Source organism: Panthera onca, chromosome C2 (genome assembly GCF_046562875.1).
Source record: "Panthera onca isolate mPanOnc1 chromosome C2, mPanOnc1 haplotype 2, whole genome shotgun sequence".
Classification (NCBI taxonomy): domain Eukaryota; kingdom Metazoa; phylum Chordata; class Mammalia; order Carnivora; family Felidae; genus Panthera; species Panthera onca.
Window position 1 is genome coordinate 7,299,460 of NC_138347.1, and position 26,476 is coordinate 7,325,935.

The 26,476-nt window shown below is 47.3% G+C and overlaps 1 protein-coding gene across 12 annotated transcripts in view; it reads right to left on the reverse strand.

Annotated features, from left to right (window-relative positions):
• KCNJ15 (potassium inwardly rectifying channel subfamily J member 15) overlaps positions 1 to 26,476 on the reverse strand; it is a 77,381-nt gene that overhangs the window by 4,989 nt on the left and 45,916 nt on the right. For 2 of the 12 annotated variants that reach the window (XM_078452780.2, XM_078452775.2), the window contains one exon: positions 1,114 to 1,338. The exons of 6 other annotated variants lie outside the window; for them this stretch is intronic. The gene's annotated coding sequence lies outside the window, so the exon portion shown is untranslated. 4 more of the 12 variants (XM_078452776.2, XM_078452774.2, XM_078452781.1 and 1 more) reach the window with 4 other exon arrangements.

Consider the following 26,476-nt stretch of genomic DNA (forward strand, 5'->3'; position numbering starts at 1 on the left):
GAGTGGTTTAAGAATTAAACCGAAGGCCCAACCACAGCCCTTCCTACAGAATTCCCACCCTGTGGAGGGAGCTCAATAGTAAAACACCCTGGAAAGAGTGGGTTAACTCACCCCCATTGAGGCCCACTCTCAACTGACCAGCAAACAGGGAGGCAGGAAGGGGAAGTGCAGAGGAAGTAAACACCGAGCACTGGAAGGGAAGAGTCTAGAATATTTTTACCGCCTGTGGAAATGCATTATTACTGTTGAGTCACAGAACATCAGAGCTGAAAAGATTGTCAAACCCAAGGCGTCTGACACACATTTTTCAAACGAGGAGACCGACCCGGGAGGTCAGAGCGACTGGTCTTCATCACACAGCTGGCTCACGGCGGAGAAAGAACAAAGCCCAAAGCCTTTAAAAACTAGACCGGAGCCCTTGTCCATACACCACACGTGCCCCTTCAACCTCCAAAGTGTAACGTAATCTGTTCGCACTTCGAAAGGCTCTTTTGCATCCTTCTCTTCTGGATTGCTTCTTCCGAAGGTAGCTATCTGCAGACCTCCCCACCTTTCTGTCCGTCTTACACGCAGGGGCACCCGTATGCCTCCCACTTCCTCTCTGGGCCGCCGGGTACTGTGAACAGTTACCAGACGTACCCTGTCCTCACGTCAGTGGCCCCGGTTATCGACCCGTACGGCCCTTTGCACACTCGATTCTCGCTGTGTGTCCGCGGGGCTCGGCAAACGCTCTCTTCATCACTTCCCCTATTGTCACCCGTAACCATCATCTGTGAAGATCCTGCGTCTCCTCCTTTGCACCCACCCATCTGACCCGTATGCTTCACCATTCGCGTTTCGTCACGCGTGCCCAACTGACAGCATTGCATTCTGCAGCAGACGTCGTCCTCGAAACTGACTCCGGGGTCCATACACACACTCGTTCCACATAATTTTATGTCACGGACTTAGGTATTCTTCCCCTAGTGGTTCTGCAATCTACCCGGCTTCACTTCTGACGCGTTAAGAAACAACAGCGGTTTCCAAAAGCTAAGGATGGAAAGAGCGATACAAGATACGCTCCCCTAACGTCCCCTCTTCTCATCCCACAAACAGGCAATATTCCATACAAACCATTAGAGTCTTCTTTAGTCTCTGGAAATCGTATATATTTCTCCGGTTTTCATTATCTTGTTCCGACATGTGGGCTGGGAATGTAATCTTAGCAGGGTGATATCTTTATAAAGTGTAGTCCTTGAAACTACTGAACGGAGAGGTCAACCTCCCTCTCTACTTCAAGCCAATAACGCACACATGGAATGAAGTCATTTATTGCTTATGGTGTGTAGCGTTTGTTTTCTGGAGATAAAGGAAAGAAAAACATATTTTTGAGACAGAACTAGACAGCGGGCACATTGAAAAAGGTATGTAGTGATATGACGAACTACACTTCCAGTCTTGAGGACGAAACAGTGAGAATGGAAAAAACTAAAGGGAGTTCCCATCACCTCCCCAGAGAGGAGAAAGTGCCAGCAGAGAAAGAGGGTCTTATAAGAATGGGTGATCAGGGGCGCCTGGGTGGCTCGGTCGGTTAAGCGTCCGACTTCAGCTCAGGCCATGATCTCACGGTCCGTGGGTTCGAGCCCCGCGTTGGGCTCTGTGCTGACAGCTCAGAGCCTGGAGCCTGTTTCGGATTCTGTGTCTCCCTCTCTCTCTGCCTCTCCCCTGTTCATGCTCTGTCTCTCTCTGTCTCAAAAATAAATAAACGTTAAAAAAAATTAAAAAAAAAAAAGAATGGGTGATCAAAGAAATCAGCCACAGTGAGCTGGAACACTCTGTCCTATCAGAGAGAAGTCAGTCTATAAATGACCAGAAAGCCACCGACCAAGTAGAAGACACAGGTATGCATGTAATAAGCACGAAGAGAGTCCGAATAGAGTTAGAAGTGGTCCAACGTGGGAAAGATCCAGATGAATAATAACAAGGGCAATAATAAAACAAAGTTGCAGATAAATTATAGACATCGTCATCAACATAGATAACAGTACGGAGCCATGTGCCAGCCATCGTTCTCAGTGTTTTCCACACGCGTACTCAACCGTCACACCAAGCCCACGAGGCAGGCGCCGTCATTAATCCCACGAGGAGGAAACGGAGGCACAAAGAGGTTGAGCGACTCGCCCAAGTTCCCAACAGCTGAAATGAGGCAGTAGTGGCCCTGTGAAGCTCCCGTGCCTGCCCTCTCTGCCACCTTGACGAAAGTGCTCCAGCTTTAGCTGCATCAGAATCACCTGGAGGGGTCAGAGTTTCCGGTTTCAGTAGCTTTGGGATGGAGCCCGAGAATCTGTGCATCCAACAATCTCCCAGGTGACGCTGCTGTTCCAGGAGTGCACGGTTGAAAACGACCACACTGCGATAGGCAGGTGGAATGAGAGCGATGGCTTCTCCCTCTTGATGAAGACCCTTATCCCCTCACTCTCCCGGAACGTTCTGAAATAACACTTGCACACAGGCGCGGAGAACATCAGGTTGTTAGTTTCCGGAGATGTCCAGTCTCCACCGTGCTCGTAGATGAATGCCATCCACCTCGTGGGCCGGTGATAAGTACTGATTTTTTAAAGCATGAAAGAATGATTTTCCCCCTCCTACGTAGCACGCCACTGATTCCTTCTAAAGACTTAGCACTCCGTTGAGTCCAGCTTTGAGAGTTTTCAATTTGTCCGTCCTGATACTTCGTTCTGTATTCCCTGGTGGGCAGAAAAAGAACTGATTTTCAGCCACAGAAAAGCAGCTGATAACAAAACAGGGAGGCAGCAGGGATCCCTCAACCAAAACTCAAGTGATGTCGCAAACCTTCAAGGGGAACGGGCCCCAAATCAAACCGTGACTTCGGATTTCCAGACGAAAACTTCAATTGGAGGGGATCTGACCTTAAGTTCTATCAAAACAGGTTCCCGTTTATAGGAAAAGTTGCTTTGAAAGCTTTCTTGGATATCAAATATTTCCAACAAAACATTTCTTGGACGATCTGTCTCCTCGCTATGAATCCAAAATACCTGGATTAAATTTCACTTTCAGGAACCACGGTTTTAACTAGTAACTAGAAAAAGACATGCTCGACAAGAATGTGCTTGGGGTTCACTGAACTCAAAAGGTTTAGAAATAATTGAAAATAAAATCAGTGAGGCTTGGCTATCCTCTCTTTGGATCCTGTGACTGTGGCCACTCAAATTCATGTGCTGGGACCTTTGGCTTTGGCCTCATGCCATATTCTTCCCCGCTCTCCAAAGCAGCCTAGGACTCGCAATTCTCAACTCCATCCGTGTCAGCTGAGGACACACATGGCTTTTCCCAGGTGGTCTCAGCAATGGACATGTCTACCGAGAAAGAAGAAGGTGGACAAAGTTGACTCTCAGCAGATCCCAACGGGTGGCTCTTTGGTTCTTATCTGCCGGGGAAATGGCTCTTCATTCTGAAAGCCCATTTTTCCCCTCAGGCCCTTGAGAACCAAGCACGATGAGGAAGAATGACTGGTCTTTCTCCTCCATAAGAATCTGAAGGATCTGAAGGGCAGTGACGGTTGAGATTATGGGAAATTTGCACCGAGTTTCCTCTGTCTTGATCTATATTTTGAGGATAAGAACTTGGATCCTAATCGACAAAGCTGTGGTTGACTACTGGTTGTTGTAGGTGATTGTGGCTTCCAGTTATGTGCTGTCCCTTTCGGCTGGGTCCGTCGAGAACGAATCTTTCCCTGGGTCTGTCCCTGGGAGTAGGAAATGGAGACTCCGTTTCCATCCTTTTGTGTCAGATGCGGTCATGTGACTGCATCAGCCAATGGAGTGTGAGCCTCAGCGACTCCTGCCCGAACAGAGGCAGCCGGCAGACTCCTGGCAGGGTCTCTGGTGGGTCTCGGATGGGGCAGCTCCTTCTTCTGGAGAATGGGAGAAGGGAGACACCAGTGGCTCAGCTACAGCTACAGCTGAGCCAAGGCTAACTTGCAACAAGGGTGAGAAAAAAAAAAAACTCTTGTAGCCTAAGTCACTGGATTCTTGGAACTGATTGGTACTGAAGCAAAGTCTAGTGAAAGCCTGACCACAGGGACACAGCTAGTGTAAGTTTTTGTCTTAGTATGACAGGAGGAGACAGGATTCAGTAGGCCGAGAGGGAAAGACTAGGACCTGAGGTCCCCGGGTGGGCAAAAACACCTGTTTTGGAACCATGCTGGGAGTGTCTGATCACAGCAAGCCCCCTCAGGAGTAAGGTTCCTCTTAAGAATGGAACAGACCCCACCTACTCCCCCTCAGGTTTCCCTCAGGGATTTGACCAAAGACCTAAGTATGGCCATAGACCACCCCTCGTACAATGAGAGCCAATCAGGAACGGACACCCCAGCACCTAGAGCTATCAGGCCAATGAGGGAAGAATCTGAGAAGGAACCAGGGGGAAGAATGGGGGGAGGGCTGACCAGAACCTTACAAAACAAGGACCCTGGCCTCTAGTCCTCACACACTTTCGAATGTCGCCTCTCTGTAAAGACAGCTTTCCTACTATTCTTCTTTCTGATCTTACATTCTAATAAACTTTTGTCCACTGCTCATTTTGTGGCCGCCTCTTTGTTCTTCAAAGCCTCATGAGGCTTTGAATAATCTGTGATGAGAGACACACGTTATCATTACAGACAGCTTTCGTTTGGGAAAGGGACTACTTAAAAGGAACCAGGAACCTTCCAAAGTAATGACAGACAGTATTGTAGGCAATCCTTCCCTTTCCCTCATGAAGAAAGTATTTTCTTGATTTTCTAAAGGAGGAAACGAAGCTTAGTTGAAGTAATTGACAAGTGTTCACAGAGTTCATTCATGGCGGACCTTGTTGGCAAACTAGACCTGTCTCCAGAGCTATGTTCCCACGTGGCCACTGTGGCCCTCGGTCATCAAATTCAACTCACAAAGAGCATCTCTACTCATGATGAACATTCATGGAGCATAATGGAAGTTCCTGCTCACTACATGTGAGCATCCATTACAGAATACATAGCTATGGTTGATTTATTGCTGATACCCTGTCAGACCGTATAGAGGTGTCACATATTAATTTGAATTCTGTCATTGATTCTGAAAGAGGGACTGCTATTATTTGAGGGTTCCAGGTTAGGAAACTGGGATACAGCACGTGGTTTGCTTGAGCCTGTGCTCCAAGCCTCTCGTCTCTATGCCATGACGTCTCTAGCTCCCGTGGGCCTCAGATCACCCAGAGGTCTGGAAACATGGCTGAGTCCCACCCCAAGCTCCTGATTCAGCGGGTCTAGAGTGGAACCTGAGAATCTGCATTTCTAATAAGTTGCCAGGTGATGCTGGCCCCGCTCCTCTTGAGACTACGCTTTGAGAGCGTGACCTACACTATGCACGGCCTAATGAATTGCATAAAATATGTAGGAAATTCCCAAGCACATAAATTGCGTTGTCTCAAACGTTCGTCGCTTTCAAACAAAAGAATGGGCCCTTTGGTGTAAGAACGAAGAGAAAGTTAGTGGGGTTAAATATACAATTATGGTAGCTGCCCAGTAGAGTTTTCAATCACCAGGAGAAGGGCCCCAGGGGATGGAAGTTCAGGTACATTGTCTTGGGGGAGGGGTGGGAATGAGAATCTGGGGGGAAAGGAAAGCAACTGATTGAAAGTTTCCCCGAAGTCTCCTCCCCGAATGGTGGGTGTCATTCTGTTCGTTGGCCAAGAATGTCGTGGGCCTAAGGAGGGAACCTAGACTCTATGGTCGAAAGAGTTGGAGCTGAAAGTTCTTAGCAGTCTTTTGTTAAGCCTTCCCCCAAGCGCGTGGTGCAGGCGTGCCACACATAAAGGGGTTTGTGCTCAGATAACGAGGGGGAAGTTTTGCCTACCAAACAGCCAAACAGCTCACAATCTCTACCCACTGGAGACGGACCCCTCATGTTTGTGTGTTACAGGGTCTGAGAAGTCCTGCTGAGCTATGCCCGGCATTTCTAGCACAGTCCGAGGAGTGCGGACTCAGTTTAAACTCTGCACTTTGTATCTGGGGGGAAACAGGATGGAAGCAAGCAAGGCTTTGTGCCTGTCCATCCATCTTACGGGCAGGTGTCTGTCTGTGTTGCCATGAGATCTCTTGCGATGCGCTGTTCACCTCAATGGACACTGAAGACCGGTACCGTAGAAGAGGGTGAATCCGCAACCCCCCCCAAAAGCTGCAGCATCAGTATCGCTTGGAAGTTCATTTGAAATATCAATTAAGCGACGAATGGATAAAGAAATTGTGGCTCATATACACAACGGAATACTACTTGGCAACGAGAAAGAATGAAATCTGGCCATTTGTAGCAACGCGGGATGGAACCGGAGGGTGTTATGCTAAGTGAAATCAGTCAGGCCGGGAAAAACAGATACCATATGTTTTCACTCTTATGTGGATCCTGAGAAACTTAACAGAGAACCATGGGGGAAGGGAAGAGGGGGGAAAAAGTTATAAACAGAGAGGGAGGGAAGCAAACCGTAAGAGACTTAAATACTGAGAACAAACTGAGGGTTGTTGGGGGTGGGGGAGAGGGGAAAGTGGGGGATGGGCATTGAGGAGGGCACCTCTTGGGATGAGCACTGGGTGTTGTATGGAAACCGATCTGACAATAAATTATATTTAATAAAAAAATAAAAAATAAATGAAATGTCAATTAAGTTTCACACTTCAGCTGCTGAATCACAATCTCTCAGGCGCTGCCCCCAAAACCTGGGTCTTAAGAAGAATCCAACTTCCCAAAGGATTATATGGCCAGGGCTTGTCAGCAATGGCTTGGTGGGTTGACGAGGTCTTTCTTGTGCCCTATTAGCCATTGGAAAAGCAACAAGTACTCCTTCAAAGACAAATTCTGCATTTTGCATTGCATGTGAGTGTCTAATGATCCAATTTGCCGCTGTGGTCAAATACTTAGACTTTTCCCTATGTTTCCATTCCATTATTATTGTTTCAAATTCCATAAGTACTAAAAAAAATCCTTTTCCATCTCTAAATGTGGTTTGCATAGTTATACACTTTACCCCTCAATGCAGATTCTTTTTTTAATTTTTTTCATTCCATAGAACATCAACCTTTCTCTGCTCGGCAAAAACAAGTTTAAACAGACACAGGGTTCAACAGGAGACTCATTTTCCATTTTCCATGGCAAAGAATCTGAGCACTGGAATAAGGCAGAGGTATCATTTGCAGAATATTTTTGCAAAGACAGTTTAATTTCCAGCCCTTTATTTGTGAAAGAGCTGGCTAACCTAAATAAAACATTATACATCTGTCTGTTGTTACAAGTGACCAACTTAGCTGAACGTTATTACTTAATAACAGCTAACTTGCCTATAGAGTAAGAGAGTGCAGCAGCTAAAAAGCAAATGGAAATTTCCTTTGGTTTACCACCGTTCGTCTCTCCGTGCTCCGACATGTGAAGAACTTGGGTAATAGGCATACGCTCCCCTCTAATCACAGCATGGCTTGGATGTGCATTGTTGTGGAATGACTGGTAAAACAGGAAAATTTATGTCTGGGGGGAAAAAAAAACAACCAACCAAGACGAATTGTATTGCGTTAGCCTCCCTAACGCACTGCCCCCGGTTTTCTCTTCGGGGAAGAGATTTCTTTAACTCGTGGATTCTCACTCTTCTTGTCTGGATGAGCTCAAATGTAACACAGAGAAGGCGGCTCAACAGGGTCCCATTCAGATTTTAGCCAAAGAGAATAGAATGCCGAGCGTTTGGGTTTGTCTGACCGTAACCTGGAACACATTAGAATGAACGCGTCTGCTTTTGCCGACAGTACTCGTAGAGAAACAAATCTTTTATTTGGTGTATTCTGTTTAATAAAACTCAAGCTGAGCATGGCTGGAGCATTAAAAGTGGAAGGAAAAAAAATGGGAAGCCAGCCAGGACGGTTCGTTTTCCGTAACCTTCATCTCAGCACTGTTCGCAGAGCACCTCGGTGTTGTTACAATGCATCATTACATAGTTGGCAAAATTTCACGTTGATTTGCCCCTTAATGAGTCTCTCACTCCCTCAGACTCTGAATTCACCACCTTTAACCCCTCCCATTTTCCTTGCCTCACACACATAATATTTTTACTATAATAAAGGCATAGAGATGTAAAAAAGCGTATCACGTTATAAATCTACATACCGATTTCAGGCTGCCTTGTTTTTCTGGCTGCACGCGGACTACTTTTTCTTCTGTTTAGAATAAATTTGGAATTGTTGGTCTCTATCAATTGATGATTAATGGCCTCGGGGGTGATTCACCTGGACACAAGAGTGGAATTCTTCTCCTTGTTGTTTTCCACGCACACCATTATCATAATTGGAATCTCGTCCCAGACAAAGGAAATTAGGGCTTTTGCTTGATTTGGAACCTAGTTACTTAACAATGGGATCAGTGTCAAAAGATTTTGAAATTCAGTCTCACTGTCGGCTTAAACTTTGACCACGTTTCTCTGATAGAGAAACTGGATATCACAGGATCTCAGGGGAACACAGTTTATACCCAAATTCTTGGATTGTGGTCAAATGACTTGAAGGAATGGTCATATTTCTGAGCTGTCTGCCTGTTGCAAAGTTGAAAACATAGGAGCTTATGGTGACTGAGTGATCATAAGAAAATCTCAAACTTCAAAATCCCTTTCCATCCAAAGTCTGAGACCCTTGGCAGTTACTAATCTCCATCAGTAAACAGTATAAGAAGACACTTTCTAACCACCTATAGTTAATTAGCTGGAGGACTATCAGCCCAATTTTGGTGATTTTAGGGGTTGCCAGGTAGAATAGGAGATTCCCGGTCAGAAATGAATTTCAGGCAAACCACCAATGATTTTCTACTATAACCATGTCCCATGCAATATTTGATATATACTTACACTAAAATTATTTGTTGTGTATCTGAAATCCATAAATATGTACTATATAGATATAGTACAAAGGAGACCTATATTTTTTTTTTAAAAATTAATGTTTATTTTTGAGAGAGAGAGAGACAGAGCACGAGCCGGGGAGGGGCAGAGAGAGAAAGACACAGAATCGGAAGCAGGCTCCAGGCTCCGAGCTGCCAGCACAGAGCCTGACACGGTGCTCGAACTCACAGACCGTGAGATCATGATCAGAGCTGAAGTCAGATACTCAACCGACTGAGCCACCCAGGCGCCCCAAGAGACCTATATTTTTATTTTCTGAATCTGGCATCTCTAGGGAAGAACAAATGTATGCTCGTGGGTAGCTCAGAAGGTCAAAAAATGTAAAGACAAGTTTACTGCACAGACGACATTCTTAGAAGAGCAGCCGGTACTGGGAACCCTGCTGACTAATGTGACCATTGTAGGATGACAGAGAGTGGGGTCATTTCATGCCTGGTTCACCAGAAAGTATCAGAAAGTCTAGCTAGCCGGTCTCAGTTTTCATCTTTTAGCTCGGGGGTCCTTAACCACTTCTGCGTTAGGATCCTGGTGGTCAAACTGCCTTCCCAGAATGGGTTTACGCAGATGAAAATGAAAGAAATATGATTACAGGGGCGCCTGGATGGCTCGGTCAGTTAAACGCCTGACTCTTGGTTTCGGCTCAGGTCATGATCTCACAGTTCATCAACTTGAGCCTCATGTCGGGCTTGACTCTGACAGCACAGAGCCTGCTTGGGATTTTCTCTCTCTCTCTCTCTCTCTCTCTGCCCCTCCCAAGCTTGTTCCCTCTCTCACTCTCAAAAAAGAAATAAATAAACATTAAGAAAAAAAAAGAAATATGATTACAAATGACACCGGTGACAGTAAAAGGCACTCATTAAAGCATTTACAAAAACAAAATTGGGCTTCTTTTTCAAGCATTATTTAATAAGCGCTAATGTTTTGAAAGTGCAGTGAGCAGAAATGGCGTTTCGAATCTTGGAAACAACTGTACGTAAAGCGGAAATACTACGATTCCCCCTGAGACCGAATCCCAGTTGGGGGTAGAAGGGTTGCAAAAAAAGTATACATTTTGCTTACAGGTGACTGAGGGTGAACCGTCCCTCCCCCGCCCCAGCCTAGGCCACGGACACTCTACCCCTAGCCTCCCCAGACTCCATGGACCTGGGTTTAAACCCTGCTGTGCATGAGGCCCCACGTGCTGGTCCTGTCGCAGAAATTAAGCCAATGTATTAAATCCTCCCCGACTGATTTCCCCAGGGACGCCCCTGACCCTTGTAACTGGATTTGCCTCTTCTAGAAGAGTAGCTGGGATACCGAACAACCAGAAGCACAGTCCATTCCTTATCCGGCGGGACATCACCGCACGGCCCCGGGTGGGCAGCGACCGGAACGATTCGTGTGACGGTCCCCGTGGGGAGACACCCCCTCACCCCTTACTAGGAAGCCACCCTACGGTATCTTCTGACGAGGAAACAAAGGGGGAAACGACAGCTCAGAAACACACGGGAGCCGCTGCCTTCAGAGCCTGACACATTGCATTTCCCAGAATTGTGAAGCTGGATTTTTACAGTAAATGTACTACTCGGGCACATGCAACTTTATGTTACCATGATTTCATCATAACTCTTGCCAGGAAGAAAGAAAGCTTACTCATGCACAGAGTAGCTGTTCTGACAACACTCCTCTTTATAAATCCTCCCTACGGCTGCCAGGATAAGCCTTGCTCACCTTTGCAAAGCTAAAGTCTCCAGCTCTGCTCCCGCTTTACCTTTCTTCCCTTCAGGATGTAGCCTGGGTGCATCGTGGCCTCTTCCCCCCGAGTTCAGTGCCCTCGGGGCTCCTGTCTCCCGCCTGCCACTCCTTCCTGAAGGTTCTCATTCTCCCCTTCTCGGGTTAATTTCCGCCTGTTCTTTAAAAGTCAGGTTGAACATTACCTCCTCTGGGCTTAAAAAAAAAAAAGCCTTTCTTCATAAACAGCATAAAGGTTAAGAGTACAGGGTCCTGCTTCTGTTAATAGTAGCTGTGTGACTTTCGACAGCTTACTTAACCCCTCTGGGCTCAGTTTCTCATGTGCGGAATAGTGACACTGAAAATTCTTACACATGATGGGGCCGTGTGAGGTTATAGTACATAAAGCACCATAGCGTGCTGCCTGCTCACACTAATTAATTATATAAGAGCTATTATCATTAGGTGCTTACGATAAACAAAATGTACGGAATATGACGTACCAAAAGGAAATTCTGGTTCACACAGACGACAGCGGAGGGTTCTTACTTTGATTATAGCAAGTTCTTGTCAGTGAATAAAAAACCATTGCTCCCCCCCGCCCCAAACAGCAACCTTTATAGACATACACTTCAAAAACATTTAAAAGGTGGAAAGTCTGAAGGTATTTCATTACTCGTTCCTTCATCTGAACGCCAAGAGATCACTGAGCACCTGTTATGTGCTAGGCTCGGCACCGGGTGCCGGAGCTCCAGCAGGGAATCAGAGACCAGCGTGGTTCTTGCTTTCAGGCAGCTGATGATAGAGCAGGGAAGGGAGGGATTAGATAAACCAGGAGAGGAATGTTTAAAGGTATTTGTGGGAAGCCTTAGGGAGAAATTCAGGACCGGATGGGAGAATCGAACCCGGGCTGTGTCATACATCCTAGTCTGGGGTCCCGGGAAGGCTTCCCTGGCGTTAAGGGGGAGACGTAAAGACTGAGGAGCACTCGGCAGGTAGGTAAGCGGGCTTGGAGTGAGAGGAGCGTTCCGGCCAGAGGGACACACGGTGTCTGCAAAGGCCCCGGGTGGCACGGAGCTTGCACCTTCCAGGGAGTAGGGGACCGGAGCAGAGTCAGGCAGGAGCTCGGGGCAGAGCCACGCCTCGCAGGACTTGGGGGCTCCTTGAGGACATCGCCTTCATCCTAGGGGAACGAGAAGCATCTCAGGGTTTCAGTCAAGGAAGAGAGGACCACCCTGGCTTTTAAAGTCACCGTGTTTGACACAACATGCAGAATCAGTTGGGAGAGGCTAGCATAGATGCTGGAAGGCTGGAGAGCTGGTGCTTTCGGTAATCCAAGCTATAAATACCGGTGCGTGGACAAGGACAGCGTCAGCCGACTGAGAGGAGCGGGGGGCTCTGAGTTACCTCTTCCAGACAGGGTCAATAGGCACTTGTAACAGGTGGGGGGCAGGGAGCAGGTGAGGTCTCCAAAATGACTCCTGACCTCCGGGCATGAAGATAAGGGGGATGGGATGTGGGGGGGGGGTGTTAAAATGAACATACTCATTCAGAGGAGACTGGATCTTCCACCAGAATTTAAAAATCATTCATAGATTCTCAGACACCCGTGCTGTTCAAACACTTGGATGGTATATGTGTGCAGAGCTCACCCCTGGTGACCCAGCCCCTGCAGGGGTGAGGTCTGGGGGAGCGCTCCGGGGTATGGGCAGGACAGACCTGAGCAGAGATAAGACCTGGGGTCTGGGCTGATGTTCACAAGAGAGGGCTGGGCAGGAGGGATGCCTTTAATGTTTCATCCTGCAAATGGAATTTGAAACGTGTAAGTGGATGAGATTCTCCCGGACACGGAGTGTGGGAGAAGCAGTCCCCGTCTGAGCCTTGGGCAGCCCTGGGGACTGGCAGAGTTGGAGGCATTGGCAAATGAGACCTAGAAGCCACTGGTCCAAGAAAAGTCATCACAGATTTTTAGAGACATGTCAGCCCATCTTGTCGCCCATGCAGAGGTGAACAGCTTCATAGACGGCTTCAGACAGGTCACTCGCCGTGGCATTTTCTGGTGGAAACTGACAAAGTTACACCCAAAGTTTAAAATCTTTACTTAGGGGCGCCTGGGTGGCTCAGTCGGTTAAGCCTCCGACTTTGGCTCAGGTCATGACCTCACGGCTTGTGAGTTCGAGCCCCTCGTCGGGCTCTGGGCTGACGGCTCAGAGCCAGGAGCCCGCTTCGGATTCTGTGTCCCCCTCACTCTCTGCCCCTCCCCTGCTCGTGCTCTGTCTCTCACTCCTTCCAAAATAAATAAACATTAAATTTGTTTTTTAAACTCTTTATTTCTACCCTTTGACCCAGTGACTTTCTGTCTAAGAATTAATAAGAAGTGCGAATTGGGATTAGGTACAAGAATGTCTTCTGCATTAGTCACAATATTGAAACATTCAGATCGAGCCGCATCACCAAAAAGAAAGAAACGATTTTACACGTGTAAAATATGTATAAGCTAAAACAGTGTGCAGTCTTTAAAAACCATGGCAAAACACTAAACGTCTCCCGTTGAAAACAGGAAGCTGATAAAGCTGGACGGACAGTGTGTTTGCTCCGTGTCTCCCTCTCTAGGTAAGACTAAAATGGAAATGCAGCTAACGTGTTAATAGCAGTTATCTCTTCAAAGGAGAACAAAATTAGGAGGGTTTGTCAACCAGACTTTCCATTTTATGGAGTTAATCTGAAAATTCAATTTCCCTAGTACAGACCATTCCCAAACATTCCAGGTTTTACTGTAAATGAGAAGTACTCACTGTGCCCTACCGAGAAACTTTCCACATGCTGTGGTGGCCAAACCATACGAAATAATTTACTTTCAGAGACGTTTAGATTGTACCACCCCAAGGACCCAGTGTTCAGCAAGTGTCCAGGCTTATTATTCCACATCAGCTTCGGGCCTCATTTAATCGACTGGGTGGGAAGAGTTTGCATTCCACCCAACAGGTTTCCTGCCCCACGCCTTTGTTCGGGCGGGTCCCTTTGCCCCGAATTCCTTTCCTGTGCCCTATGTCTGGCAAACTCCTATTCATCCCTCAAAGCCCCGCTCAAACGCCACCTCCTTCAGCTTCCAGGGAGAGTTCCCCTTGTTCCTTTCTGCTGCCTTTTGTAAGTCATTCACACCTCACAGTAACACTTAAGTGTGGCTGTACTGTTGTGTTTGGGACCCCTCTTTCTCCTTAAACCAGGCTCGGCGAGGGGGTGTTGCATTTAACTTTTTTTTTTATTTGATGTTTATGTATATTTTGAGAGCGAGACAGAGAGACAGAGAGACAGAGCATGAGCGGGGAAGGGGCAGAGAGAGAGGGAGATACAGAATCAGAATCAGGCTCCGGGCTGTGAGCCATCAGCACAGAGCCCGATGCGGGGCTCGAACTCATGAACCGTGAGATCGTGATCTGAGCCGAGGTCGGACACTCAACCGACTGAGCCATCTAGGCACCCCATGGGTGTTTCATTTAACTTTTAACCCCAAGGCCAACACAAGGACTGTCACATGGCAGGGACGTAATGTTGGAGGAAGAGTGGGGTGGCCGAAGATATCATGCAAGTGAACTCCCGGCTGTCCAGACTTAGTATCTGCTGAAGCTCATTTAAAGATATGCCGTCTGATATTGTGGGTCAGAGGGGAGGCCAGTCCAAGGCCTGGCATGTCAGAGAGAAGAGGGTACAAATATGCCAGTGACCTTGAATCACTGAACTACCAGTGAAGATTTAGACTTGAGTCATAGCTCAAAGAATAGCCTACAAGATCGATCCTGCCTTAAAGAGAAAATGGGTCTTAGGTTTCTCACGCTGATAAAATTGACAAGCATGAGGGCATAAGTATATTCAGTTGAGCCTAACCAATTATTTCCTGTTCTGCACACTGGCCATCAGAGGTTAAAGGTTTAAGACACCTTTGAGCGCTAGCCCTCTGTTTGAGTTCTCAGAGCAGGAGTCTCTGACGTTTTGTGCCTCAGGGATCCAAGAGCAAGGACAGAATTGAAGTATTCAAACTGAGTTTGTACTTTATTGTTTTCAACGTTTGTTTATATGTTGTGCATTTTAAAAAATGTGCATAATATATTAGTACCTACTTGTATATGTGTATTAGTACATATATGTACAAAAGTATATGTGTTGTGCCTGTAAGTCCGAAGTGTTAGTGTATGTGTGTGTGTGTGTGTGTGTGTGTGTGTGTGTATGCAGTGGGGGTGGGGGACTGTACATTTTTGAATCCAGTGCTTTATTATTATCTTTTCCTGTTTATTTATTCTTGAGAGAGAGACACAGAGAGACAGAGAGAGAGGGAGACAGAGGACCCAAAGTGGGTTCTGTGCTGACAGCAAAGAGCCCGATGCGGGGCTTGAACTCAGAAAGCAGGAGATCATGAGCTAAACCGAAGTTGGACGCTCAGGACCTCAAGACTGAGCCCCTCAGGCACCCAGAATCCGATGCTGTGGACGAGTGCTTATTAAACCTTCATGTGCAGACAGATGTCCTGGGCATCCTGTTAAAATGCAGATTCTAATTCAGAAGCTGTGTGCTGAGGTCTGAGAACGTGCATTTCCACCAGGCTCCTGGTGACGAGGCCGGCCACTAGCTTTGGTTTGCAATCAGCATTTTGCAACCCGAGTTCCTCATCGAAACTACACAACACAGAACACAGAGCAATCTGAAACGGTTTCAGTGACCCTTTTCTCTCCCATGGGTGGCCGTCACCAGCTGATTTCGCTCGCAGAACTCTATGGAGAAGGAAGCTTTACCTCTGGGAGAAAGTTCAAGGTCACTAGCCTTTTTTTTAAAACCCTGCTTATAAATCACTGCGCAGCATCACACGTCAGTCCCGTGTTTAATAATTTTTTTCCAATGTTGGTTCTCCTTTACGAGAAGCAGAGCTAGAAACCAACGTTTTGACCACTCCTGATCATCCAGGCTCCCGTGGTACTGGTGTTAAGCAGAAGAAAGCTCAGTGGGAAGTTTCTGACTAGGAAGGGCTACCTCCGGGCACCCTCACCCTGATGGGAGGCTGGTGTTGAAAGTCAGTGGGTTGCAAACGTTCTTTGTCCGAAGGAAGAGGAGAAAAAGAACCCACCCACATCTGTAGCGCTCAGTGAAGATTTGTGAGTGAAAACACACGTGCACAGACGCACACGATATTGACACAATGATTCTCTTAATTCACAGAGTCTACCCGGCCATTCAAGTGCGCGTGAATTTTCAAATATCTGCGTCTTCTAGGCTGCGGGGCTGGTATCCGAATATTTCCGTTCCCTGCGGAAAAGTGACGTGTGATTGAATTGGAACAGCGCTTCCTCCGAATCTAGGCCCACGTCCCACACAAACACAACGCAACCCACAGGATTCAGACTCAGTGCCTGAGAGCACGTGTTCAGGATTAGCGAGGACAGTGGAGTGGACGAAGGAGAAGTCCTAAAGGGCCATTCCGTTGGCCGTTTGACATGAGTTGGCCCCCAAATGACATCTGGTCGGCCAATTCTCAATGCTCTATCTTGGATCTGTCTTCAGCCCTGATTTCAGTCAAGAGATCCCGGTTTCAGAGGGTGGAATTGGGAGCCAGACCCTGGCTGCAAAAGTTGGCCAATGCCCTTTTGACTTTCCTGCATGCCACCTCTTGTTCCTGTTTGATCGTAGGTAAATAAACCTCATGGAACAAGAAAGGCCAAATGACTGTCTTCGGGTGGTGAGGACAAAAGGTTCAGCCGAGAAGAATGTCTTGCATCACACAGCCTCGAGGACCCCTGGTTTACGTCAATATCCCTTGAAGCTGCCCCTCCCCTTCTCAGCCCCACTGCCTTGGTTTAGAGGCACATACTCTCTTTCTTCGGTGACCCCAGGAGGCTCACAACCAGGTGCCTGTCCCCAGTGACCATCCGTGTGAGGCATTCCCCACGGTGCAGCCTTGCCGAACTCCCGAAATCTCTCCTCCACTGCCCAGCTCAGCGGCCCCAGTTATCTACAAACCAAGGCCTGATCCCTTGACCTTATGACCATGGCGTGTGAGTCCTTTAGGAGCCGCCCCTCCTACCCCTGCCTTGGTGCCAGCTTTTCCGCGGCCTGTGCGAGCCATGCCGAATGACTCACGGTTGCCCAAATGGGTTGGTCCTCTGTTGACTGATTCGATACCTTCAAACATGCGAGGCATCTACTAGAAAGCTCTCTCCCCTTCTTCACTCGCTTCCTCCTGTCTACCTTTGAGACCTGGCTCATTCTGGGGATGTGCTTCCCTTGTTCTCACAGGTTAGGCGCTTTCCCTACCTGCCCCCCTGTCCCTGTGCTTCTGTCTCTCGGAATATTTATCTCAGTGTGGTGGAACTGTTGGTGGACTTCTGAATATCTAATTGCAGTAACAATGATCAGATTAACAATAGCCATTAGCCGCGAGCATACACATGGCCAGAACCGTGTGGACAGCTCGTATTCCTGAACTCCAAACTTCAGAGCCACTCTGGCAAAACTCTGGTAAAAATAAGGGGCTCGGATGAGTCAGACAGTTCGCCTGAGGCCACACAAGTGGCCAGTAGTGGTGACAATATTTAGATCCTGGTCTGACTCAAATTCCAGCTCGTGCATCACCCTCCATTGCCTCCTGTTGAAACATAAGCTCTCATACCTTATGTTGCGTGTGCCAATGTCGAGGTTCCAACAGGCCCTTAATGGTTATGAATGAATGAATGAATGGGTGAATGAACGGAAGCAAAGGCATTTTGGAGTCTTCCGGTGCTGAGAAAAGCAGCCAAGGGTCTCAAAATGAGTGCTCCCATATATTGGTGTATTGATGAGCGAAGCGGAGAAAGAGTACTTTGCCTCCCTCGGTCCGCTCACTGCTGAAAGATGCAGGGGGGACCATGCCTATGAAGCCAGCGTTCCCTGCAAGGTCACGGTCCTGCCCTGCACCTGCCTGAAGCTGCTGCTATGCCTCTCTTCTTTCTTTCTGTGAGTGACTCCGCGGCCACCCAAGCCTGATGCCCGTCCGCCTCTCTCTCCCCACTTCCTTTACAATTACAACACATCGTCTTCGGTTCTGCCTGCAGCTAAGTCTTGTTTCCATCCCCTGCTTCTCTCCCCTTTCAAGGCTCCACTCTGCTCACTGTCCCTGGCCTCCTTTCGGCCCCTCTTTACCCCGACTCCCCTTTAGAGCCACTCTCCCTTTCAAAAATGATGACGTGTCTATGTCCGTCCCCTGAGTCAGCCCTCAACCTGGTTTTCATGTCTTACGTGATATAAAGTCTAAACTTTTTACCCGATGTCTGAGTTTTCTAGGTGAGACCCCCTGGCTGCCATTCTGGGCACATCTCTGGACGTTCACTCTGCCATCCATGCTTCAGTGATGGCGAAATGCACTTCTCCGCACACTGCGTGCTGCCCCACATCTTTCTACCTGCCTTTGCTCCCAGTGTGTCCACTGCCTGAAAGGCCCATGTTCGCACAGATCCCCCAGCCGAAAGCCCGTGATTCCCTGCTAACTCCTCCCAGCACAGGTTCATTTAAGACCTGCCTCTCCTTTACCGCTCTAAGGTATAGTTCTCTCACTTCTGTATCATGAATTCCTCTGAATGTATCTGTCTCCCCTTCTGGAAGGTGAGTTCTCTGAGAGCAGGGATTGGGCCATGTTCATCTCTGTAGCCACAGAAACACCGTCCCTGGCATATAGTAGGTGCTCAAAAAAAAAAAAAAAAAAAAACAAACTTTTGATGGCTCATACTCAGGACTCTATAAATGAGTCAATAAATAGATTAATAAACAATCCATAAATTAAAGGATGAATGAAGGTCAAAGACATGGCCCAAAACATATCAATGGTTTCAACATACTTATCATTACATGTGAAGCTTTCTAAATTCTTCCTTTGAAGGGACTTACAGTCACATATTGTCCTATCTCTGCGTGAAGTGAGTTTCCACTGTGCTACAGTTCACCGGGTTAAGGAATGCTTCCTTTCGTCTGTCCTGACTCAGGCGCTCCCGGAAGCTGGGAGCTTCCTCCGTTGATGACCCTTCCTTGGTGATTCACTGATGTCCTCAAAGAGTACATACACGGATGTTCAGATACGGCTCTTCTCCCCAAGGATGGCTTGCTTTTTTCGGGAATGATTAATCATACCTGTAGTTACTTGAAGCGTTGGAGCTTTCCACTAAAGAAGTCTAATTACGTTCGCATGTGCTTTGTTTCCTTCCTTGTTTACCCCGCTCCCTGTACACACACATACACAAAATCAGCCTGGAAACTGTGGCAGAATCCTATTCTGCCTTTATTCACTTGGTGGCCTTTTTCGCAGCTTTCTCGACCACATCTTTCAAAATCCCAAGGATTTCACTGGAAGATCATGGTTAAGGTCAGAAGGAAAGGAGGGAAGGCTCATGAATCTACACGGCGGGTAGGGGTTTCTTCCAATCTCTCCCCTCGCCCCCCAGTCCTTCCTTCCATCCATCAAACCATCGCATTTGATTCCCAGGATTTACTTACTAAAATCAAAGGGGCTAAGCCTTATTTTGAGCAGCCCATCACCGCCTTCTCAGTCGTGAAAATGGGACCTGGTTTCTAATGCTATTTCTATTACCATTTTGTAAAATATGCAATGAATGATTGAGGAAAACTAAAACCACACATAGCCTAGGATTAAAAATGGTGCCATGGCCTTCAAACTCCACTGGGACAACGCCTCGCTCTGGGTCATTATTTCCTAGAAGCTGTGAGTATTCCTCAGTGTCTCCTAATCACCAATATATCATTCATTCACTTACTCACTCACTCACTCACTCACTCACTCACTCACTTATTCAGCAAGTATTTAACACTATTATAAGAAAAATACAGTCTTATGCCTGGTCCTGGTCCTCAAGTTTTACCATCTAATAGAGGAGATGACATATACATGAAATGTTATAACACCAGGCAGAATAGGATCCTTTCCGGCTAACTCTTAGGGACATGTAAAAACTCCTATAATACAACTTATGATGTTTATTGGTTCCTGTGTTTCTCCCATCCCACAAGTCTGCAAGCTGCATAAATACAAGGACTGTGTCTTATTCTAATGCTCTGTATTGTCCTGATCTAACAGTGTCTTCCCAGCTGACGTGAACGAATGTACTATATAGAAACATAGGGAAAACGTCCAAGAAAGGATCGATTCTTTCCAACTGGAAGAATCACAGAAGTCTTCGTGCATTTTCTGTAGGAAGAGGAAATAGGAGAAAGGGAATTGTCTGTGAGGGGAACTTCCCAGGCAAAAAAAAAGGATGATGTGGTGGCAAAATACTTTCTTGAGTAGGTTCATTTGATTGGACCATAGGTTATATCAATAATTCCAATTGTGGCTGCATATAAGAAACATCTGGAGAAGTTTTTAAATGTCTTAATCCCTTGGCTTCTCCACACATCAGCTGAATCAGAATCTCTCATCGGGGAGAGGAAAGGAGAGACATATTATCAGGAGCCTGAGTTTTGGTACTTTTTCAAAATTTGCCGTTTGCTTCTAGTGTGTCCTGATGGTTGAGAATCACTGTGGTGCCTTAAGAGATTAAATATGAGGACGGATTAAAAGCTCGCGTGGCAATAGATTTTAAAGAGCTTTAAAACAGAAGAGTTTGATCTGTCGACAGGTAAAAAGAAGCCAGGCTCATGTAGCAAGACAGATTGAGATGAAGAGAGTAGATATAGAGAGATGAGATAAGATGCCGTTAATGCAATAAAAATGAAGCAATACACGAACTCCAGGGCATCACCACCTTGGCTTACCAACAGGTAACACTCACACACCTGTTAGATGTGAGGTGATGACAGGGGAACAGGAGCTGCTTTGTCCCTGGATGAAGAAGAAGGCTTGAACGACAGAGTATTGAAGGCAACGCCATGAGATTGGCTCTCCTCAAGTTTGCTTTGAAGCGTTCTTCTCTAGGAAGTAAATTTGGGGCTGGTGATGAAGATTTGGGAATCGCCGCCCGGGAGCAGACGTGAACCGCATGAGTCAATGAGATCTGTACCAAGGAAAAATACCAACGGCAGAAGGAAGCTGAGGGCTGAAGCTAGGAGACGGGCCACACTGGGGAGGACTGGAGGACTTTTCGGAAATGCGGCTGGGCAAGAGCAGCCAGACGGTTGGGCAACTGTGTAGCTCATCAGAGTGGACAACCAGGGAAATGAGATTTCAGGAAACAGGACATGATCTAGGAGTCGAAGATTTGAGGGTGGACAGGAAGCACTGACGCTCCCAGGGGTGAGTCCTGGAAAGGGGGGGGACCCCTGTTTCCCTAAGAAAGAAGGGAAAGAGGAAAGGTTACACCCACTGCTCGTGTACTTATTGAGCACCTACTATTTTCCGGACTCTTTCAAACACTGGGGACACCACGGTACAAGCAGATGCTTGTTCTCATGAAGCTTATGTTCCAGCTGAGGGGGAGGGGAAGGAAGGTAGGAAACGTTATGGGAAAATACTGAGCGGTAGAAGATGAACGCTGCTGAACTGTGCCCTTGGTCCAGGGAACGGACTAAGTATGGTCCTTTGGGGAAATGTGAGCAGGGCAGAAAGATGTGGAAGAAACTGGGGCTAGCTCTCGAGAAGCCAGGAGACGAGACGAGAGAGGAAGGAGTCTAAACAGCCGCAGGACCCAGTCTCTTGGCTACACCTGCTGTGACTTCGCAGATGTCGATGCTGAGTACCCGGGAGCCCCGGCCGAGTACGGAAGAGGAGAGGTGCCCGGAGCCGGGGACCGGCGAGGCCTCAGCGGTAAAAGGTGACCGGGACTTGGGATTACAATAAACATAGAAACATAAACATCGAAAACCCGCAGAATGTAAATTCTCAAGGTCACGGCGCGCTCATCGGCTCGTGGAATCCATACGGTAATTGAGCACATTAAGAAGCCTACTAACTCTGCTATTGAGTTTTAGAAGGGCTATAATTTAGTATCGCCAGCTATCAATTAGGCCTGTTTTCCTCATCTGTAAAATGAAAGGGTTGGGCGAAATGGCCTCCAAGCTCTCTCCGGTATGGGCAGCCAGTGAACATCAGAGAAAACGCGAAAATCTGAAACTCGGTTTACTTCTTTAACGTGTACATTGAATGTGTGACTCTCGTGTCAGCTGCACAGCTAACACGGCTCTGGGCTGACTAGGCCCTTGGTCTCCAGGACCATCGTGGTTTTAAAGATTAATCGCCCTGTGAACATACACAGCCTAAGTTCTGCTGGGAGAAATCTCAGGTGTCACGGGTAATTGACAAGTTGTTGATAGGACATTGGAACAGACTGACAAGAAAATTCTTAGAGACCAAGGGGTTCTAGTTATTTGCAAGCTGGGGAAATTGATTTGTCAATATCGGGGGAAAGGGGGAGACACTGGTTAAAAGACGCCAAGGAAAGAAGGAAGGAAGGAAGGAAGGAAGAAAGGAAGGAAGGAAGGAAGGAAGGAAAGAAAAGGAAGGGATGGAAAGGAAGGGAAGGGAAGAAGCTTTGCAAATATTAGAATGAATAGCTAGGTATATGAAATAGAGTTATACACATATGAGTCATCTCTCAGAGCTAAGATGAATTTACAGCTGTCTATGTAGGATCTTTCTCACGCCCAAAAATTGTGAGTTAGAGTTAACCAGGCCTTAAGCAGATCCTAAAAGCCTAAGGTAGAATGCTGCCAATTGGACAGTCGGTAAGGAGAACTAGACTACTAGCTAGCTATCATCACTTAATATTTTAAATACCTTCCCCCTCTTCACAAGCCATGCAGTTTGTGGATAATACAATACACAACATTGGAAGAAGTAAGCCTCCGTATGTGCTTGTTCAAACAGCTGCATTTGTTAGACACCTTGTCGTTGAAATCGAGGTCTTTAAGGCTCAAACATCAGTGCTAATGCTGCAAGTTATTTATTTGTGAATTTAATCTGAATTAAGAGCTAATTGCTATTTTTAGAAGCATGCCTGTTCTTTACTAATAGTTGTATACCCAAAGCCTTCGTTCAGGAAAATAAACTGGGGCTTCAGTCTCTACAGCATAGGGTACAAGAATTCATCACTCTTTTCCCTCACGAGGTTAAATACTGTCTTTTATTTGCAGTCCCATAGCGTAGTGCCTACTCACATTTAAGCACTAGAAGTTTCAAACACGGGAGTTTTCTTCAAATCAGGAAGATACATATTAGTTGAAATGAAAAAGAGTGGAGAGTAGGGGAAAAAAAAATCATGCCTGAGGTCACGATGAATCATTTTGGTTGGACCTTCCAGAAATTCCCTAGTCTTTTGAGGTTTGGATGTTTTATTTTTCCCTTCCCTCCGTGGCACCCTGGGTGGCCAGTGGGAAGCACTCTGGGGGCCTTACCTTGAGTCCAGGTGCTGGGACCCAGCTCAATCGAAGGTCCTGGAGATCTGGGGCAGTGACCAGGGGGCCCGGCTCTGCAGGAAGGACCTGGGACGGGGGGTGCAGTCCAACCTTGGGCCGCATGCTCACGGGATGGCCAAAGCTGGGTAATGGAGCCTTCCTCACCCACTGCCATGGTGGATGAACAGCAGAGCCTTGGCCCACAAGAAATTCCAGCCCGGGACTTTGGATTTTATGGGTGAACGACAGCCCCCTTGCAAAAAAAAGAAAAAAAGGTACTTGTATCTGACCTGGCTCCAGATTCTTTTATATGCTGTTTGAGGGGTGCCTGGGTGGCTCAGTCGGTTGAGCGGCCGACTTCGGCTCAGGTCATGATCTCACGGTCCGTGAGTTCGAGCCCCGCATCGGGCTCTGTGCTGACAGCTCAGAGCCTGGAGCCTGCTTCAGGTTCTGTGTCTCCCTCTCTCTGACCCTCCCCTTTTCATGCTCTGTCTCTCCCTGTCTCAAAAATAAATGTTAAAAAAAAAAATTATATGCTGTTCGACAACAGAAACTGCCAAGCAGAACCACCGCCTGGAAGGAGGCACAGCATTTTCTCATGCTTCATGGGTCCTGGGCATGCTAGCAATTCTCCCTCTCGCCTGGATTCTCTCCCACGGGGCTCTGGAGCCTTTGGAGGTTATCTGATCAAGAATCACATTTCAATCACTCTCAAAGCTGTCGTGGGCCTCATACTCTCGGTCACGGGCCCGATCGCGGTGCTAGGTCACAGGTTGCGCGGTTGGTTTTCAAGACACCCAGCTACTGGGGCACCTGGGGGGCTCAGTCAGTTGAACATCCGACTTCAGCTCGGGTCATGATCTCACGGTTCGTGGGTTCGAGCCCCGCCTTGGGCTCTGTACTGACAGCTCAGAGCCTGGAGCCCGGTTCAGAGTCTGTGTCTCCCTCACTCCCTGCCCCTCCCCCAATCTCTCTCTCTCTCTCTCTCTCTCTCTCTCTCTCTCTCTCTCAAAAATAAATAAACATTAAAACACCAAGCTACCAAGCAGCCCCTAGTGGTGGAGAATTATTGTAAACAGATGAGAACACACTAGAAGTTTCCCGTGACTTTGGATGGCTCTCATGTGCCATCATTTTCGATGACCTCCATATGCATTTCTCCAGATGTTTCTTCTCTGCCAGTCTGTTCCCATAATGACCTCTGGACAGGATGTGGAGTACCTGCCCGGAATAATAACGACCAGGCCCGCAGCCAGGTTGTGGACAGTTGTATTGGGGAAGCATTCTAGTGCACAGGCTCACTACTTCCTGACTAGAAAATACTGACATGGTGTTCAGCTCAGTCCTCAGAACATTCTTTATAGGACCATCCCTGGGAATGACAGTGTTCAGGGAAGAACTATTAACAAATGTCAACATTTTAGGGACAGCAGGGATTGTTTTCCTGTGTTCAACCTGTCTTCTCTTTCTCTGTCTCTCTCTGTCTCCCCCCCCCCCCCCGCCCCGCCCATACACACACCCTGGTCCAATTTACAGTTTTTGACAAAATTGGGTGAATCATCACATATTCAGTCAATATTATTCCATGCTTAGCTTTGTCTCGAGCATTTTGGTGATAGAGATGCAACATGAAATAGTGAAAAAATATGGGGTTGGAGCCAGACAGACTTGGGTTCAAATGTCAGGTCTTCTGATATGACAGTGGGGGGAGAGGGGAGGCCCTTAAAGTCTGGAAGCTTGTGCCAAGCTCAGGAGGGACTCATCCCGAGGACAAAGGGAGATGCCTTGTGGAAAGTACTTGGGAAAGTGACCTTGGACAAGTATTCAGTCTCCCTGATTGTCAGATTCCTCCTTTCAAAAAAGGGGCGCCTGGGTGGCTCAGTCAGTCAGTAGAGTGTCAGACTCTTGATTTCGGCTCAGGTCACGGTCCCAGGGTCATGGGACCGAGCCCTGTATTTGACTCTGTGCTTAATGTAGAGCCGGCTGAAAAGTCTCTCTCTTTTCCTTTGCCCCTCTCCTCTGCTCACACTCTCTAAATAAATAAATAAATAAATAAATAAATAAATAAATAAACAAGGGAGATAATAAGGCTCACCTCGCATTAGGATCACAAACAGCCAGTTGAATGCACCCAGCATGGTGCAAAGCAGGACCCTGAGAAGCATGGCTGGCTGTCACTCGGTCAAGGGCGAGAGGGCCCCAGCCATCAAGGGCTTGTCATCTGATTGGGTGGGAGGCAGCACCTGTGCCCAACAAACACCCACTCGGGGACCCAACATATGAAAAGGGCTTCATTGCCCAGAGACATTCTGGGTTGGGTTCAGCCCAGAGAGAAGGAAATTCAGGGAGTCCAGAAGTGATGAGGCCCCTGTGGGAGGGACAACCGAGCCTCATGGGCCTTGAAGGGAGGGTGTTGAAGGCGGATAACAAGACCGGAAGCATAAGGAAAGAATGGCGGCCTTGGGGAAAGCGGCCACACCAGCAAAGCCAACAAGGTCAGGTTAAATGCAGAGCAACTGAACAGGGGGCCTGGGTGAGGAGGGGAGCTTGGGAAACGGAGGTCAAGTGACAGCGTTGGCGATAAGCAGGTCGGCTAACGGATGCCCTGGTCTGCGCTCGTGACCGTCCGATTCCGGAAATGTGGGTAAGACGGCTGCCAACCGCACACGTCCCCAAGTCCTAGGGACACCTGGTGTTTCGGTGCCAACCTTCCTCTCTGTCTCCTTTCCCCTGATTTTAGAGAGCACTGTGGTTTCTTTCCCGACCAGGCTGTGCAGTATGTACTCAATTTATAGTTTACAGGGATTTCTCACACACCCATGTATGTTTTCCACTGAAGTCTGTACTTTTTCCTAGACCCGCCCGAATTCCAGAGCATGGCTCATTTGTACGCCAAGTTCATAGTATTTCTCTTTGTCACTCTCCTCTTCTTCTAAAACCTAGGAGAAAGTTACCTTTTTAATGTTCCTACATGTTTTTAACAGCAAAAAAAAAAAAAAAAAAAATGAAGGATGTCAAAAAAATAATTACAAGGGTAATTTCTGATTCAATCTGCCTTGAGAACAACCCCGTCAACGGGCTTCTGCCAAGTCTAAAATCTTGTTCATCAGAGTTTGAGTAGCTACAGGGGCATGATCCCTTTTATAAGTAAAAGAATAATAAAAAAAAAAAATCTGGTTGAAGATTTTGTAAGAGTGATGACCTAGCCTCTGGAATTCTGGGCTCCTTTACAAAGTAAGGAAAACAGAACCATATAAAAAGGGAATTAGGTCCCCAGGGAGGAAAGTCAGCTCACGTGGGTCATTTTGAGAGTGGTTCTCTCTACTGATGCCTAGAAGACAGAAGAGCCTTCCCTGCCACGTTCGTCCAAAACGTCTTCTCTGACTCCCTGGTGTCTCTATGGCAGGCATTCCTCCAAGTTCACGGATGAGAAACAGGGAAGTTGGGGACGAGGCAGAGGCTC